At 38.2% G+C, this 17,680-nt stretch overlaps 1 protein-coding gene across 7 annotated transcripts in view; it reads left to right on the top strand.

Annotated features, from left to right (window-relative positions):
- Positions 1-17,680, top strand: part of LOC133455376 (PALM2-AKAP2 fusion protein) — a 113,830-nt gene that overhangs the window by 80,548 nt on the left and 15,602 nt on the right. The window lies entirely within an intron of this gene.

Here is a 17,680-nt window from a genome sequence, read left to right as displayed (position 1 = left end):
GTCTCTTGGTTAATAGAAGCAGGTCCTGTAATCGTACTGATTGGCTTTAAAGAAGGGATGACATTGAATACTGCATCCTCAGAGACAACAAAAGCAGGTCAGTGGACCAGGCTGCTTGCTGCAGTAGTCTCATGTCTTTGACTCTCTGCTCCTCCTCCTCTGCATCACTTTAACCCAGATATTGGGATGACCTTAACCTGCTTTTCATCCCCTTCTCTGATTGATTTGGTGGAGGAATGGAGACAGCTTTGCTGATGTTGCTTCTTGTGCTGTTCCTGTGATGACTTTCTTCATTTTGACCTTTAATGCCATATATATTGAAAAGATGAAAAGTAGATTGCAGTCACGACTCCGTTTGTGTGTCACAGTAGCTGTAAGGGATCAAAACCAGTGTGAGAAGTAGCACATGTTTCGAAAAAGCCACAGGAAACCAGATTTAATTTGATTTTAGATTTTTTTTTTTTAAATGTATTCCTTAGTCCGTAGCTGTTGCCAAGCAACTTGCAGTTTGCTTTACCAATGTTCATGATCAATGAGGGATGGATTTTAGTCTTGCAGAAATGTATTGGCTGGTGCTGAGCTTTTGAATCAAATCCACTGTCCTTGATGGTACAAAAATGGAAAATGCTCCTTAATATATTTGATTAGAACATATGATCAGTACTATTTACCGCCTTTGCTAAAAATATACTGTATATTTTCCTAATGTGGCTTCAAGTATGAATAACTTGACCCAGTTTTTTCATTGCTTTCGGTAATACAGATTGATTTTTTTTTTTCTCTTCATGTTGGACTTACTGACATTTTGCCTGAGCACAGCTGAACTGCCACTCAATTCCTCTGAGATGGTTGAGGCTTCGAAAGCTTTTATCCTGAATATTCTTGGATCGCTCTTTTAAGAGACGTGTGCGCTTCTTGATTCTATCCTTTTTGAAAGCTTAGTTTAGCTCGTAGAGCCTCACAAACACAGCCACCTGGCAAGAGGAAGCAAGCACAAACACAACCACCTGCAGGAAAAAACAATTACGCAAAATCATCATCCAAACCATTTGAGAATTACATTCTCAGTTTAGTTTAGTTTTATTAGCTAGAGTCATTTTTCCCATTGCAAGACTCAATCTGTCAGTCACTTTTCAGGTTGGTTTTTGGAGCATAACCTTGATGCATTAGATGTATCTTTATAAAACAAAGACCAGTCAATTCATTGCTGGTGATATTCTGGTCACATTTAGTAATTTTCAAAACTGATCAGCTGATTAGGTTGTGGTTGAGGTTTAAGTCTTGTTTATTGCTCTCACTCTGTTTAGAAAAGCTCATCATTTGCGCTTTTTTGTTTGGTCATCATTTGAAATCGGCAGCTGATTCTGGAAATAACGAAGCCAAGCAGCAAACTGCCGAATCAGTCCGATTGTTTGCCAAATCCTCTGTTCGACCCAGGAATAGCAGGATCACAGCCAGCTCTCCATTTCACTGAACACTCAATGATAAGAGGAGCATATAACTTACTAAATCTCCCATTGAGATAGTCACTGTTCATCACTGTAACACTCAGGCTTTTTTGGTATTAGTGTGGCGTGTATTTGAGGGAAGCACATTTTCCATCTCCACCCCTTTCAACACCGTGGAGTGTGTGAGATCATTGACAGGAAAAACAAAGTTATCACTGATGTTCTCTTCCTCCAGACTGCTCCCTCTTCCCATAATGCAGACGCACATGCACACAATCGTAGGTTATATAACAGCTGTGTGTTTGACGATGCTAAAGCTCTCTGAGCCAGGGGGACCTAGTAGGTAGGAATAGGAATGAGCTAATGCAGGAAAAAATGGGATAAGAGACACAACATTGAGATAATAGCTACAGAGGGACATGAAAGCCTGTACAGGTGAATTTGACAAGGTTAGTTGGAACAGAGAATATGAGAAGAGTGAGGAAAACATGAGGGACAGAGGTGGAGGATGCTGGTAGGAAGCCTGTTTTGCGTCACTCCACAAAACCATGTTGACATTAACTGGGCAATAGGGCTGATTGGTTCACGGATCGCCACTGGGTGTCCAGCAGGAAGACAGTGATTCTCCATCTTGTGCTATGGTACATATCTTCTCCTTTTTCACAAGTTTAATATGTATACTATCAGCTGACAATGAGTGGATGACATGAATAGAAAGACAGCATGTGGCTTTGGTGTTTGTCATAAAAATGGGTCATGTGAATGTCCCTCAGGCTAGCTCTTAGACCGAACCTTGAAAAATGGTTACATTTCCCAGCATTTAAACAAAGCCCTTTCATGTTTTTGCATGTTTGAAATAGATGGAAAGTGAAGTAGTTCTTTGGACTGTGAATGACTGTGACTACATCTATTTTTGCCCGGCCTGTGGGTGTGGATGATAGCTAAAAGTGATGAAAGGACACAGTTGTGTCTGTGCTTCTCTGGTTTCTTCATCATAACTTTGATAATGGATCAAAAAGAATTACCTTGGAGGCAGTAATAAAAGTTTTAGGAAAGTTTTAATAAATTACATCATGTTTCAAGTGTGCCTAAAAAGTATAATTTAAGAACAAACTGTTTTTTGTTTCAGGGAAAAGATGCTTTTCTTGTTTTAGGAAAATAAGTATAGTGTGTAATCTTTTTTTTTTTTTACCTGTCACTGCCTGATAATTGGACTGATCATGCTTACTTATATTTTATGAATCAGTCTTTAGCAGGTGCATCCGTATAAGACTAATAAATAGAGATTCTTTGTAATTTTTTTTTTTTTTAATATATTTTTATCCCAATTTTTCCCCCATTTTATCACCCAGTGCTCCTACCTAACTGACTGGGCATGGCTCCCTCTACCAAGATTCTCTGTAATTTTAAACTTATTTTCAGTCAGCGCAGAAGCTCCAGTACAAGCCATTCTCTCATTGTTAGTCCTGTAAATCAGAGTTTGAGGCATAATTGCTTCAAACTCTGATTTACAGAATTGCTTTCTCATGCATTTTTAGCCCACCTGAGGGATTACCTTAACCTTCCCTGCAAAGCTCTGATTAACTTGATTGCTTCTCCAGCAGGGTATAGACAAGCAGATATCCTGGCATGCTGGTCATCTAAAGGTTTTCCCACCAGGAACAGTTTTTAATTCAGGTTCAACCTTTATAATGACATTGTTCTATGACCATCTAATCCATAATAATTTATAATGATCACTTCTTTTTTTATATTCAGACATTTTACAATCAAACACCTGATATTTTTCCCCATATTCCATCTTAGAAAAGTATTTTGTCCACTATGTTTGCATTTTTGTTCCATAGAGGAAGAGAATTTGAGGGATGCAGGAAACACAACAATGCAATTCAGCTATGTGATGGCCACATCAACACACAACCTCCGGTACCCACTATTGTCTAGAACATCCACCGACTATTGTTGTACTGGGCAACACAGGCTATTCACTGAATACAAAGTAAAGCACAAATCGCCTGCTCGCACAAATTCTCTGTTTATAACAAACAAAACACGTACATAAACATTAAAAAGGCAATGCAGTACAGAGAACATTGCATACAGTGGCTGAGAAAAATAATAACACATCAATAAAGTGGATGAAAATGTCATGTGAAATACAAATATAAATATCAGACTTATGAGTAAAATATCCAGTTGAAGAGACTGAACATGCTCATGAGAAAATGTATAGTTCAGTTTAACAGTTTAGGTGCCAAAATAAGACACGCTTGTTGTCTCAGGCTTTTTTTGTCCTGTACGAAGCTTCTTTCGTCTGTCTTAGTACTTAATACTTAGTTTCCGGAAATAGAGCACTGATGAGCAGACTGCACCTCTCAGGGTAAGGCCACGCTAGTTAATGCTATAAGCTATCAGTGGGAACAGGTTTGCTCTCTTGCTGTCTTGGGCTGGTGCAGCAATAACTTTGCAACACGAAAGGAATCTCACAGGAATGGGATCAGTGGTTACAGGATTGATCAGTCCATGGATAGAAGAATGCACTGGTGATGCATAGTATGGTCTCAATCACAAATTTGTTGTGATGTTTCATTTGAGTTGTTAAATTTGAATACTGACACCAGCTTTCTTCGGATATCCTCATTGCCTGACGGAATATTCACTTTATTTTTTTAGTACTTCCTACGTTTGCGTGCTTCCCTTTTTTTGGAGCTGTTGTCATTATCCTCCATTCAGTCTAACCTTCCTGGATTTGTTACATAATGTTGAGCATGAAAGCAGCCATAACAAGTTTTTAAGTTTTGGTGCTGTAGGTGTGAACATAGCGAACAATATGTTCAAACTGTGGCTTGAACAGTAATGCAATGCATGTAATGTAGACTGGTCAGTTTCATTTTTCTGGTTGTAGTACAAAATCTTGACATATTTGTTTTCATATGTACTCCAGAGCAATTGTGCATGTACTGCATATCAAATTTTGTCAAAATTTGTACATGCTAATCATATATTATGCTGTTCCAAAAATGGATGGTGAAACTGAACTCATTGGTTTGTTAGTTAGCCTCACTGTGTGGTCTCTGCACTAAGAGTCCCGTGGAACAAAAAACTAAAGTAGGTTGTATCATGCTGGGATAGGATTAGAATTATATGCTTTCGTGGCTTTTTCTTTGCACAACACACACACACACACACACACACACACACACACACACACACACACACACACACACACACACACACACACACACACACACACACACACACACACACACACACACACACACACACACACACATTCTAGATACAAATATGTAGAACCACATCCTCAAAACCCTCAGACTCAGTCATCCATGTGTCTCCTGATCCTTCACTAATGATTTGTTATTTAATTTTTCTCCTTCTTGCTCAGTTTGTAGTTATTGTTTCTGATTTTGGCTGATTCCACAGAAGATAAGTCGTATCAGTTTTCTTTGCTCAGTTCCAATAACAACTAGAGAATTGAAGATAGTGAAGTAAAGCAATAGATGAGCTGAGGAAGGAATGTTTTTGGAACAGTGAGTCTTTATGCAATAAAACAATGTGTTTTGTAACCCAATGACTAATCACAAATTAGTAATGGGTGTGCATAATGTTATAATTCATTATGAAGCAAAGGGGATGATAGCTGACATTGCGATCTGAGCCCTGCTGGATTTACAACAGGAGGAACTCAGCTGGGAGATAATGGAGGCTGAGCAAATGGAGGAAAAGGCAATTTACAAAAAAAAAAAAAAAAAAAAAAGAAATCCTATATTTTGAGTTTTGGAATTTGATCAGAAAGAAAATGCCATTGTGGATGTGGACAATCAGTCCTCCAGTAATAGGCGAAGTAAACTGTGGGGAAAATATATATATATATATATACATATATATATATATATATATATATATATATATATATATATATATATATATATAAGGGACTGTTTTAATTCTGTTCAGAAGTGTAGTTTAAACATGAGACTGGATTGTTTCTACAACTCAAATCTAATAATACCACATTTTCACAACAGATATTTGACAAGAACAAAACCATATGTGAAATGTATTTAAGATTGTTGCCTGAATTGAGTTTCATTTTAAACAGACAAATGTAAATTGTAAAACTGCCCTTCACACAAATCAAAATTCTCTTTGGAGACCATAGACACCATATCCTCCAGACCAAAGAGAAGAGGGACGATTTGATTTATTATTCATGTTTAGTTAAAAAACCTGGATCTCTGATGGGACGGTGCACTAGTGCCTGTGGAATAGGCAGCTTGCACATCTGGAAAGGAAAAATCAATCCTGAAAAGTATATCAAGGTTAGAAACATGGGCCTATCCAGATAACTGGCTTTAAACAGTAAATTACTAAACCACATACTCCATCCAGTATAAAATCAGGACTTTGTAGTGGACGACTCAAGGTGCCTAACTGGGGTCTGCAATCCACATCTATTACTATTTGAAAACATTCTGTCCATAAAAAAATGAAAAATATCATAAATAAGACCCAGGACCTTTGGGCAGCTCCAGTACTATAATATCCGATAGAAATGGAACAACATTCTCCTCCTAAAACTCCAGCAGCCGGTCCTCATAATCCCCTTTTACATTGGCAGATACCCCACATTTAACACTCAAATCTAGCGAGTTGCCTGCCCTTTTTGCATTAACTGACATGACGTGATGGGTCGAGCTGGCCCCGCCAATAACTCTGATCCTCGTAGCCTTAACTGCAGATCAGGACTAATGTACTGTAAACAGAACTGACTTAGGGTAGCGATTTGTGGGTGGGATTTGTTGATGACAAGACGATGATGTCTGGGAGCTCCAAATCTTTGGACCACTAGATGTCATAAAGCTCCATAGTACATAACAGTAATCCACAACTGGCTAATAAAATAAAATGAAAGACACTAGGGGTGTAATGGTACATGCATGTTTCAGTACAGGACTGCCCGTACGGTGCAGATGTGTACCGATCTGAATACAATTTTAACAGTAGCTAGTTAACAGCCTTGTTCTGTGTGCAGAGCATATTTCAAATCCGAGTTCCCACACGGACATCTTAAGTGGCAGACTGGAAGTTGTAGTGTAGTCAGCAACAGACTCCCACGTGAGTTTTTTCCCGCTAATAGAGGTCATGGCTGATGTGAACAAAAAGCTGGAGCTTGAAGACCGTCCCTCATCTTTAAAGTCTCCTGTTTGGGAACACTTCGGTTTCCCGGTGAAAGACAACAATGGATAAAGACAAGTAGATAAGACAAGAGCAGTGTGCCGACGTTGTTCACCAGCAATCTGGCATGTTTCTGGCAACACCTACATTCATAACACATTTGAAACGACACTGTGCTAATGTGAATATCGCTGCTGCAAGGAAAGAAAACAGCACCGTGTCAACGCTGCTACCTTTGGCATCTAAACAGGCTTTTGTCAGTAATTCAGATCTAATGCCATCTGTGTTTTTATAGCGGCGAATCTGAGACCATACTAAGTTGTTCATAACATGTTTTATATTTTGTTTAATTTAAGAATATGTTATTTATTGGAGGACTTGGTAAGAGATTTAAGCAGTATTCTATTTTTTATTCCTTTTTTTAAATTTAATTTTTCAGTTTTATAAGAAAATGTGTAAACCGTTGTTTGCAAAAGTTGAAAATTGAACGAAAAGCAATTTGTATGTTTTGTGTTTTTTTTCCCTTACTGTACCGAAAATGAACCGAACTGTAACCTCAAAACCGAGGTACCTACCAAACCATGATGTTTGGTACCGTTTGAGATACACCTCTATAAGACACGAAACCTAGGTCATTAACAAACTGAATAGCCTCAGGAAGAGGTTATTTGCAGTCAACAAACACAACAGCAAGAGTGGCCGAGGGAGACCGATGGTCATATTTGTGCAACACGATTAGGAGAAGTCGCTATGTAAATCCTTTTGTTATTCAGCATGGATCTGCCACCCACTCTACCTTCAGCATCAGTCAGGTCTTCTGATGTTGGTGAAGCCAGAAAGGCCAGACAAACAGACAATGGGCCACCATGTTGTGTAATATCACTCGATAACACCTTCCTAGTCTTGTTCCCTCCCTTCATCTTGGCTTCACGTCTTGCATTTACCCGGCTGTTCTTCATCCAGGGATAATAACGGGTTCTAATCTAAGAAAGCATTAAGTCTTCAGATGTATGTAGACTGTTATTAGAAGAGAGGATGCTACACAGAGCTAAACATTACCAGCTTTTTGAGGCATGTTGTTACTCTCAAAATCAAAATTACCAAATATTTTTTTCTTACTGATTTCTTCAGTGTCATTTGATATTTTTGAGTTGGAATGAAATTTGTATTCATGAAATTAACACATTTTGCATTTTGTCTATATTGTGGTTGTACTTTGTTGAATTCTGCAGCTTGAGGTTACCTACATTTAACTGAATTTAATAGTTGCATTTCTGTATGTAACTACATTACTGTTTTGCAGTCTCTGGTCAATTTTGTTGATGAAACACTAATCAAATCAGCTTAGTTTAGGGGGAGGCAGTGGCTCAGGTGGTAGAGTAGGTTGTCCAATGATTCAAGGAATCATGCTCCCCCAGTCATTTGTCTTTGGGAAAGACACTTAACCCTCCTTGCCTGAATCAATGATGGACCCATTGTGAGTGCTTTGAATGCCTTGAAAAGCACAAAAAATAAATCTAATCAATGATTATTATTACACTGAATGACCAAATAACAGTGTACCTACAGTAAGTTAATTTGTTAGTAATTAAATTGCTTTTAATAAACAATATGTATAGTATGATTAATGCAATAGATAGGTATTAACCTATAATGGCAACAGATAGGTATTCTGAGACCTTTGAAGCACCTTAATCAAAAAAGCCCCCAAAATGTTTCATACAAACTAAATAAAAATACATATATTTACCTAATGTATTCATAATGATATGAACAATAATTATTAAAAAAAACAATAATTCTAATGTTTAATTTGAAGTGTTTTTGATTCCAATATGTCATTAATACTTCAAATAAAAAGACATTTGAGATTTTTTAGGATGTTATTTGATGTCAGGCAAGTGTAGCTATTAGCAAATGTGATCATTGAAAGTAGGTTTGGTCTTTTTGCAAAAAAAAAAAAAAACTTTTCAAAGAAAGCAGTTTGAAAGCAGCATACATTAACTCTCTTTCGGTGGGATGGCTTTGTAAAAGATGCTGAGACAAATTAGTAGTGCTGTATAGTAGCTGTTGGTGCTCAGGATAGCCTGTAGTTTACATTGGGAGACTTAGTTTTTTGCACTGGTGGCTGACTAACTAGTCATTATCTGTCACATAATGCACACTCAGTGCAACCTTCAATGAGCAGATTGTCCAGAACTATTATTATACACAGCAATCTGCACTAAAGCAATACAGTCATTGTCTTAACCTGAAGACATAAATAACAATAAGAGGCTGTTCAGTGTTAACATTCTGTCTTGTAAGTCTGTTGGGAGTATTAATCTTTCTGTCTGCCATGTGTTTAGAGAGCTTCTGCACACAACTAGTCCCACTCACTCCAGACCAAAAGAGCCCTCATCTCTGGGCATGTGTGTCTGTGTGGGGAGGTGCGTGTGTGCACTGGAGCATTAGTATTCTGCTGAGAGAGAATCTCACTGAAGCTCCTGTGGGGCCCTTTGTTGTTGCTCCATGAGGAGGTCTGAGGGGGTCGGGGTTTGCGTGAGTGCTGTGTTGAGACGTTCTGCAAGGGACACAAATAGTATGCTGAGTCCAGACATGTCCAGACACTCTTAGACCTCAAAAAGGATCTTGATATGATTTCATTCTGGTTGTTGTTTCAAGCTCTTTGGGAATGGGTAGGTGAAAATTGCTTTTATTATTATTCTATGAAGTGCTGCAGTATGCTGTCACTGTGATTTGGGTGTATGTGTGTTATAGCTGGAGATATGTACAGGTTCTGGATAATAAAGAGAATATTATTATTGTGCAGTTGTTTTAAAGTTCACTATTTACCTCCCCAAAGATGTTGGGTTTATAGATGTTGTTTCAAGGCGGTAATAAGGCAATCAGTTGTCAGAGTTAAGTTGTTGTCTTTCAAATCAGTTGTTTTGCCAAATGTTGACAAGTGTTGATTTCCCCAGCATCTTTTATCAGTTTGTGTGTGTTTTTGTGCAGGTGGCCTCTAAATTTTAGTTTATTTCCCGTGTTGAGGGCTGTTTCCACAGATTCAAGTGAATGCAGCTTCCTGGTTTCCTGTTTAGACGACCTGTGTGTTTTGATAGGATTTTATCCAATTAGCTATTTCCTTTATTTGTAGCATCTTTTAGTCTGACGTTTTAAAAAGTCCTCAGCACCAACTTTGTGAGAGTAAACTTCATCCCCCTGAAAAATTGTTTCTAAAGTAACTGGGACTAGAGGACAAAAGCAGTTACAATGAACTGCAAGTGCTGCTGGACTCAGCGGCTGGCAGCAGCCCTGTAAAAAGCCTGCTTTTTTGTAGGATTTTATGGCCTGGAAAAAGTCACTGCTTGCAACCACTTTAATTTGCTCGAGACAGATACTCTGTCAATTAGAGCGCACAATACATAATTGACAGGTTTTGTTTCAGTCCAGACGTCCTTACAAAGTCGTTCTTCCTGTTCTGGAAATGTCTAATGTCTCCTGAATATGAACCAAAATAATTTTTCAGTTTGGGTGATCTATTTCAAACTGAAGTGCCATGGTCATAATAGAAATATCTTATCCAACCTCACATCTTCCACTTATTATTTCTCACAAGCTGCACATCAAGGATGTTCATACATGACTGAGATGAATTGCAAACACATACAGTAGTTGGTAAGCCTATTAACTATGGAAGCGAGATCACAATAGTGTCCACTTGTATAATGTTTCTGTATTTAAAAAGAACGGACAACTAATGATGTTTAAGCTTCCGTAATGGGGGACTAGTTTTTAGAGGAATATTGCATTCCCAAATAATGCAGTTTAATTTGCTAAGGGGGGCATTCAGAATAATCACATAGGAAATTTCAAATGAAATGAATGATAAAATATTGGTTCATTGAGATAAAATTAAAGCGCTGGAGACAATGTAGGTTTGGGACTGATATCTTAGTGAAGCACTCTGGTGAAATACCCAGTTTAAGTTGCCTGTTTTATACAGAACATATTTCCTCTGTACAAACAGTATGTGTATATAGAGCAAGAAATTGGGGTTGAGAAGTACCTTCAATAGCAGTTCATATGTTATTATGTGTTCAATCCTGTTTTAACTCTACAAAACTTTTTTGGTTTGTTTTTTTATAGTCTTATGAGCAGCAAAGTTTGTTCATCACACAAGTTAAATAAATCACATATTTTTGACTAAAAAACTTGTGCGTTTTGCAGTAATTGGTAATTGCCTAGTCAATGAACTGTCTGTATAAAATACAGAACAAAATACATGAATAATATAGTGCAGTGTTAAAAAGATTACAATATTTCAGATTAGTCATTAACTCACATACAATATACAAATACAATCACAAATTGTAGACTATAGAATCAATCGGTCGATTAACCGATTCACAAGTACATTTCCTTGCAGTGCCTCTAGTTTTACATGCGGAAACACCTTCTCTTCTGAGAGTTTGAGAAAAACCGTTCACCTCTTCTCTGAAATGCTGCAGTGGTTATTTACGTCATTAGTTGCTTCTCTGATCGTAATCAACGTCCATAACGAGACTGCTCTGGGCACTGCTCTCTATTGACTCAATAGAGTTGACCCAGATGCAAGTATTCCACATAGGGTCAAACACATGAGCAAAACATCACATTTGCTCCTGCTGTCTTCCTCCATCTGTAGATCTCTTTGTCTTTTTATCTTTCAATTTGTCCATTAGTGGACTTTGCTTTCAGTAATAAGTTAATTCCTCAATAAATCATCTTCAGTGACATTACCACCTTGGACTGCTGCGTTACAACGCATCCTGGACTTGATCCAGTGCATATGCCATTATTGGATCACTGTCCCAATTTTCCGTGACCAATTACTTTTCATTATGTTATTTCTAGCCTGGAAAACAGAAAAACAGAAAACGTGCTTTGTTGTAGGGAGTTTAGTGTGAGCCGCTTGATTCCAGTATTTATGTGGTTATTTTAGATATTGTAAGGTCCTCACACCTAGAATATGCAGGGATCCTATATTAACCATCTGGATTATGGATTTTGAAGCAAATTCTTCTAAATATTTTGGAAAGATTAATGCCAATCTTGATGAACAACACTACATAGAGACTTAAAATACTTGCTGATCATCCATTTTATAAAATAAACACAGCAGAACATATTTGACAGTTGTATAAATGGTTTACTTTATAAAAATAAAGAAATGGGGCCAAACTTTGAAGGAAACCAGAATTTGGCACTTGCTTGTCAATTAGCAGTGCTTACACAGTCACTTCAAATCTGTTACCATTCTTCCTTGGCTTTGTAACTTTTAAACTCATGGAAAGTGCATCAGCTGTGTCTAAAACATTAGTTTATAATGTGTAGGAGTCTGAGCAGATGTCACACATCAGAGACAATAGTCCAGTCCAAAGGATATACATTCTGATTTCTGGAGATTCCACAACCTTCAAGATATAGTATAATGACAGCATGTTCATTAATTATTCTTATTGTTATTATTAGGGACACTTGTTTGTGTGGCCTGTCCTGATGGAATATAAGTCCTACACATTGGGCTTATGGTGTGTAGAATGCATAATTTCTTTTACTTTGCTTTTCTGCTGACTTTTGAAAATTGTTTTAAAAAATTGCAATTCAAATGAGTTTTGAGTATTGACTCTTCTTTTTTGTCCACTGTGACACAAATCCTTTCACATTTGCAGCAACTGATTCACATTATTCCAGTCGCTTGTCAAAGCAAATACAATATAATTTTCAGAAAAGTGATAGTGAGTACTTCCATCAACCACTTTCTTGCTATAAGTACCTCTCTTGTAGCACTGTCCTCCAGCATTTAGCAGCTGTGAAGCACAATACAGCTAATGGCTCTAGTAAATTTGAAGAAAGTGTTTCCAGTTTCACTGCATCGGTGTGAGTGTTGTGTTTGTGAACAGAGAAAGTGAACCATGACTCAGGTCAGCTCTGGTTTCTAGTACCCTGATCCAATGACCCAACATGTACCCACTCAAACCCAACACCAACACACACACAGATAGTCTGAAAGTCACACTTACATGTAAAGAGTCGATATTCATCAGGACTTATTTCTTCATCTTGGCACAGAGGTTAGCAATAGATAATAGTTTATGCTTGTATTTTGGTTTGATTTCTGTCAAGGTGGACAAGCATCATAAACACTGAGATAAGCCCATTGCATTTAGATTTTCCCCTGAATACATCAGTAATGAAATATTTTAAGGCTTAGAAGATTTAAGGCAGGATGAAGGAGCTGGTTTAATTTCTTCTGTTCATTACTTTTTATTAAAAGGTGAATGCAACCAGTAAATCTTTGTAGCCCCCATCAAAGACTGAGTCAACAGTTTCATACTGACGACAGAAGAAAATACCATTATCATGTTATCACCCCCTCCCATTTGTTCAGTCATTATCTTGTCATCATCGTCTCTCTGCCTGCCTCTTCTCTCCATGTCATCAGTTCTGTCTGAAGCTGCAGGTTAAGGGCAAAGCCACGTGTATTCATCACTAAGTCTAGTACAGGAAGGAAAGGAGGCACAGGGTGGATGGTTTTGGCCTGTGTGTGTGTGTGTGTGTGTGTGTGTGTGTGTGTGTGTGTGTGTGTGTGTGTGTGTGTGTGTGTGTGTGTGTGTGTGTGTGTGTGTGTGTGTGTGTGTGTGTGTGTGTGTGTGTGTGTGTGTGTGTGTGTGTGTGTGTGTGTAGTTGCACAGAAGGGGTCTTTGTGCATGTGGGCATCTGGAGAAACACACACGTCTAAATGCACACACTTAGCCCATGACATCACAGCTCACCATGCTGCCGGTAGGAATGTTACTCAGAAAGGAGAGGCTTTGTGGAGGAGAGGAAAGAGATGGGAGGGGAGGAAAAGGAGGAGAAGGAGAGGAGGAAAAGGTTTGGCCGGGGAAAAGTCCAGCACTCCCACTATTGGGAACAGGACGGACCAGGGCTGGGCTGAAGTAGACAGGACTGATTAGTAAAGCATATGAAGATAAAGACACAGATTGTAGAAATTATTCTAATGTTATAGGATTTCTTTTTTCACGACTACACTATGGATGTACAAAACTCACTGAAAAAGATTAATCCACTGGTACTTGGAGGGGCAGCAGGTGAGTAGTAAATCTGTTTTTAAAAGTTGTAGGACATCTTTCACCCTCTTCTATATTCTACTAATTCTACTACTAATAAAACGCACAGCAAAAAAACTAATGACAGAGCAATATTTTCAGTGTCAGCTTCTCAGCATATGTCTTGTACAAGTTAAAACCCATTTAAGTATCAACTCAAGAATCCAAATATGAACCTGAATACTGTAATGGAAAAGAGGAGGAAAGTAGCCAAACCAATGACACACACTCAAACTGATTTATTCTAGATTAAGTGCTGATGTACTGCTGCTTTTTGTCCAGATGTTACAACATACTGTTAAACTTCACACTTTGGCAAGCTGACCTCTGTTTTGGCCTGATGTTCATCTCTTCTGTTAGCTCCTTCTCTGAGCCCACGCCTGTATCTGTTTCATCAAGAACCAGTTATCCAGTTTTTGTCAGCTAGTACTCTTATTCAGCATCTCTAAACGTTCATGAGGACAGACTGACTGAAATCATGAATATGCACCGGACAGCACTGCCTGGCCCAGATCCACAACCCAGGCTGTTTGGAAATGAGAACAGCAGGCTGTACCTGCAGCTGGTTCCAGTCACTGCACAGGATCGTACTTAGACAAGAAACACAGCAACTAACATGATGGGTTACAGTGAGGCATTGTGCATACATCCATATGTGTTTGAAGATGTACATCATTAGACTTTCACTTCCGATTTGCAATTTATGTCAGGAGGCTGTGACGTGATATTAAAAGTTAGCCTGTGTAAAGCCTATGAGACATAAATATTGTGGTTCTCTTTCGGGTCAGGAAGTATTCAGATAATTCTCTTTGTGGTGAGTGTGAATCCATGTACAACCTCCACCCCAACCCCCCATTTCCTACTCCCCAGTATCTCAGGCATGCAGCTTGTTTCATATGTTTAGACACTGTGTTGAGTCAAATTCAATCTGTGATTTTCATGCATAACAGTCATCACCTAAGTGACTCCAGATGTGTTGGATGGAAATGCTAAATGACACTGTGATAACTAGCTGACTCAAATTAACTAACTGTATGAATTTCCACAGAATTCCCTTCTCCCACCCCTTTTAATACACAACATAATTAATTATCCCATCTTATCTGACCTGAGGTGGAATTTGAAAGGATAACTTTCTTCTTATTTCCTTTCACTTTAAGTTACTTGGTTTCATTTCACAAGAATTATCTTACACACACACGCACGCACACACACGCACACACACACACACACTCTCACTCTCTTAATTGTCCATTTAGGACAAGCAGGTTATACAGTGTCCTTCTTTGCTAGTATTAGAGTCTGAGCCTTGAAGACAGCTAGCTATGCCTGGAATGTTAGTTCACCTCAGGCAGAGTCAAAGACGTTTACATGAATACACACCTGCTGTGCAAATGCACACACTTGGAAGGACACACTGTGGCACACATGCACTGGTGCACAGCTACAGTCACATACACACTCTTTTCCGTGTGTGTCAAGGAGAATAGTGTTGCATATGAGACATTCCTGTACTTCAGTACTGTTTTCCTGAGGCAGTAACAGGATATCCTCCCCCTGTGCACTGTCCGCTGGACATGGACTCCTACACAAGCACACACAAATTTTTCCACGCATTAACTCACGTGAATTTTCAGAGTAGATAGCGATTCAAATAGTAGTCAAAAGACCTCATCAGTGTAAGTGTGAGAACAGAACAGACATCTGCGTCTCACATCGTCACTAATGTAATTAAACGGATGAAAAATCATTTGACTTGTTGAGGAGAGACAGTGGGAGAGGAAGAAGAAAACAAAAGATACTTGAGATGAGGGGGAAAGCAGAAACTTATGCAGCATTTACTTTAAGAAGGGTTCACTGTGTGGTCAAACAAAGACTTCACTCTGGTCTAGGTTATTGGTTTGACCTGAATATCATTTTTACAGATATGTACCAATTGTAGGAGAGAAATACCCTGCTTTTGCAAAATAAAGCTGCATTTCAAGCAAAACCATTGTTGCTTACTACACCTATGCAAAACAATTGTTCCAACTTACACAGTATTAACCACACAAGTACTGTGTGTTTCCCTAGACATAGAATGAACAATGAATGTAATTATGTCAGTGTCCTACATAGTGTTATCAAAATTAAGTGACACAGGTGTTTCCCTAACCCTATCGTTCGAAAACAAATGTTTGCAAACACTGTAGTTCAATTCAATTCAATAACAAATTTTGAGCTGATGTTGGAAGCTTAGTTCCTGGTTGTGATGGCATTAATGACAGACAACGTAGTTTTTGGCAATTGTATGAGCCACTAAATGGTAAAATGCTAACATTATATATTCCTTTTATTTTCATGTATTCATAAAAAATATATATAAATCTTGATTGAAAACACATTTGAAACCACAGTCAAGACCATACATTATGCTATGTTATTTCAATGCTAACTTCTGTTGTGTGAGAAATGCCAAAAATATGGTTTGGGAAGCAGGAGTAAAAGAATGGATGGAAAAAAGCAGCGTTGCCAAGTAAGCCATTCAATACTGGCTTATTTAAGTACAATATAAAAGGAGCACAGTTCAAAATAAAGAAATGATCTGAGCCTTGTTAGGTCCTAAAATTAAGCAAATACAATCGCAAATGATCAGGTATTGCTTTGACAGGATTTATCATTTCATACACTGTTTTTTGTTCAACCCCAACAGACACTGATGTTCTCTATCGGATCACATGTAACAGATTTCATCACTTCTGTGGTCTGGTCCGATGGTTTATGACCAAGTTTTCCTGTGACAGAACAACAACTAAAGAAATGTTGTCAAAGACAGCTTTTAGAGTGGTAACAGAAGATACTTCAAGTGTACATCAAATGTCTTTCATCCGAGCATGCTTTGTATGTGTATATATCGTATTTAACCTCAGGAGAAAGCACAAAATAAAGAACTTGCATGTGACTGAGCCAGGCTCACGAGAATGCCCTCAAAACATATTTCTGTCTCAAAGGAGGGAGGAGATGGCGCTAAAGTGTAGAGAATATTGTTTCATTATCAAAGAGACAAGAAGGATTTTTAACAGGCATGCTGCAGAAATCCCCACGTGGGCACTTTCTGCATCTGAACAATCCGAGACTGGAGAGAGGAAACGAAAGGAAGGAAAGACATGAAAAGGGCCAATGAAATTTCCATAATTATTACAAAATTAAAGTTGAGTAATGGCCCCAATGAGCATTAAAGAGCAAAAACTGTATAGCATTGTGTGATTCAATTGGACTAGTGAACCATTTTCCTGAAGTAACCTTTATTAAATCTCCACACATACAAAGACATGAGTCAACTCCTCTTGGAAATGCATGCATCCTGAAGGAAAAGACATAATGGATACAAGGCCCTAAAGAGAGAAGCCAGTAGAGTATTTGTGAGTGAAAAACATGCAGAGAACGATACAGATCATAAATAAAGAAGTGTGTAAACGAATCCACTCACTGACATTATGTGTGGAATGGACTTTTTTTTTAACCAGAAAGACAATTTTTGTGAATTGACAGTATTATCCAGATACAAGTTATAAGTATGGCTAATTGTTAATATCATGAATGTGTTTGTTTACTAATCATGTTAAAGGTTTGATTCCACCTGAGATACATTCAGAGAGACATCTCACCACATTTTGGCCATTTATTTTCCTGTGTAGATCAGAAGTTAAACAAGTCCAACTGTTCCCTGTTACCCAGTCAGAAGGGGAAATGTAGGGTTTGGCAGTCACGTTCATTCTTTTCATAACAACTAATCTGGTCCTGAGCCAGACAATTCCTCAAAAACCGTTCAGTGGAGCTTCCCCAAGTAAAGAAGAGTTGAGGAGAGACGGGAAGAGAATGTGTGTAATTGAGTATATTCTCTTCTCAACAAAAAGA

Source organism: Cololabis saira, chromosome 11, assembly GCF_033807715.1.
Source record: "Cololabis saira isolate AMF1-May2022 chromosome 11, fColSai1.1, whole genome shotgun sequence".
NCBI classification, from domain to species: domain Eukaryota; kingdom Metazoa; phylum Chordata; class Actinopteri; order Beloniformes; family Belonidae; genus Cololabis; species Cololabis saira.
This window is presented reverse-complemented; position numbering and strand designations above follow the sequence as displayed.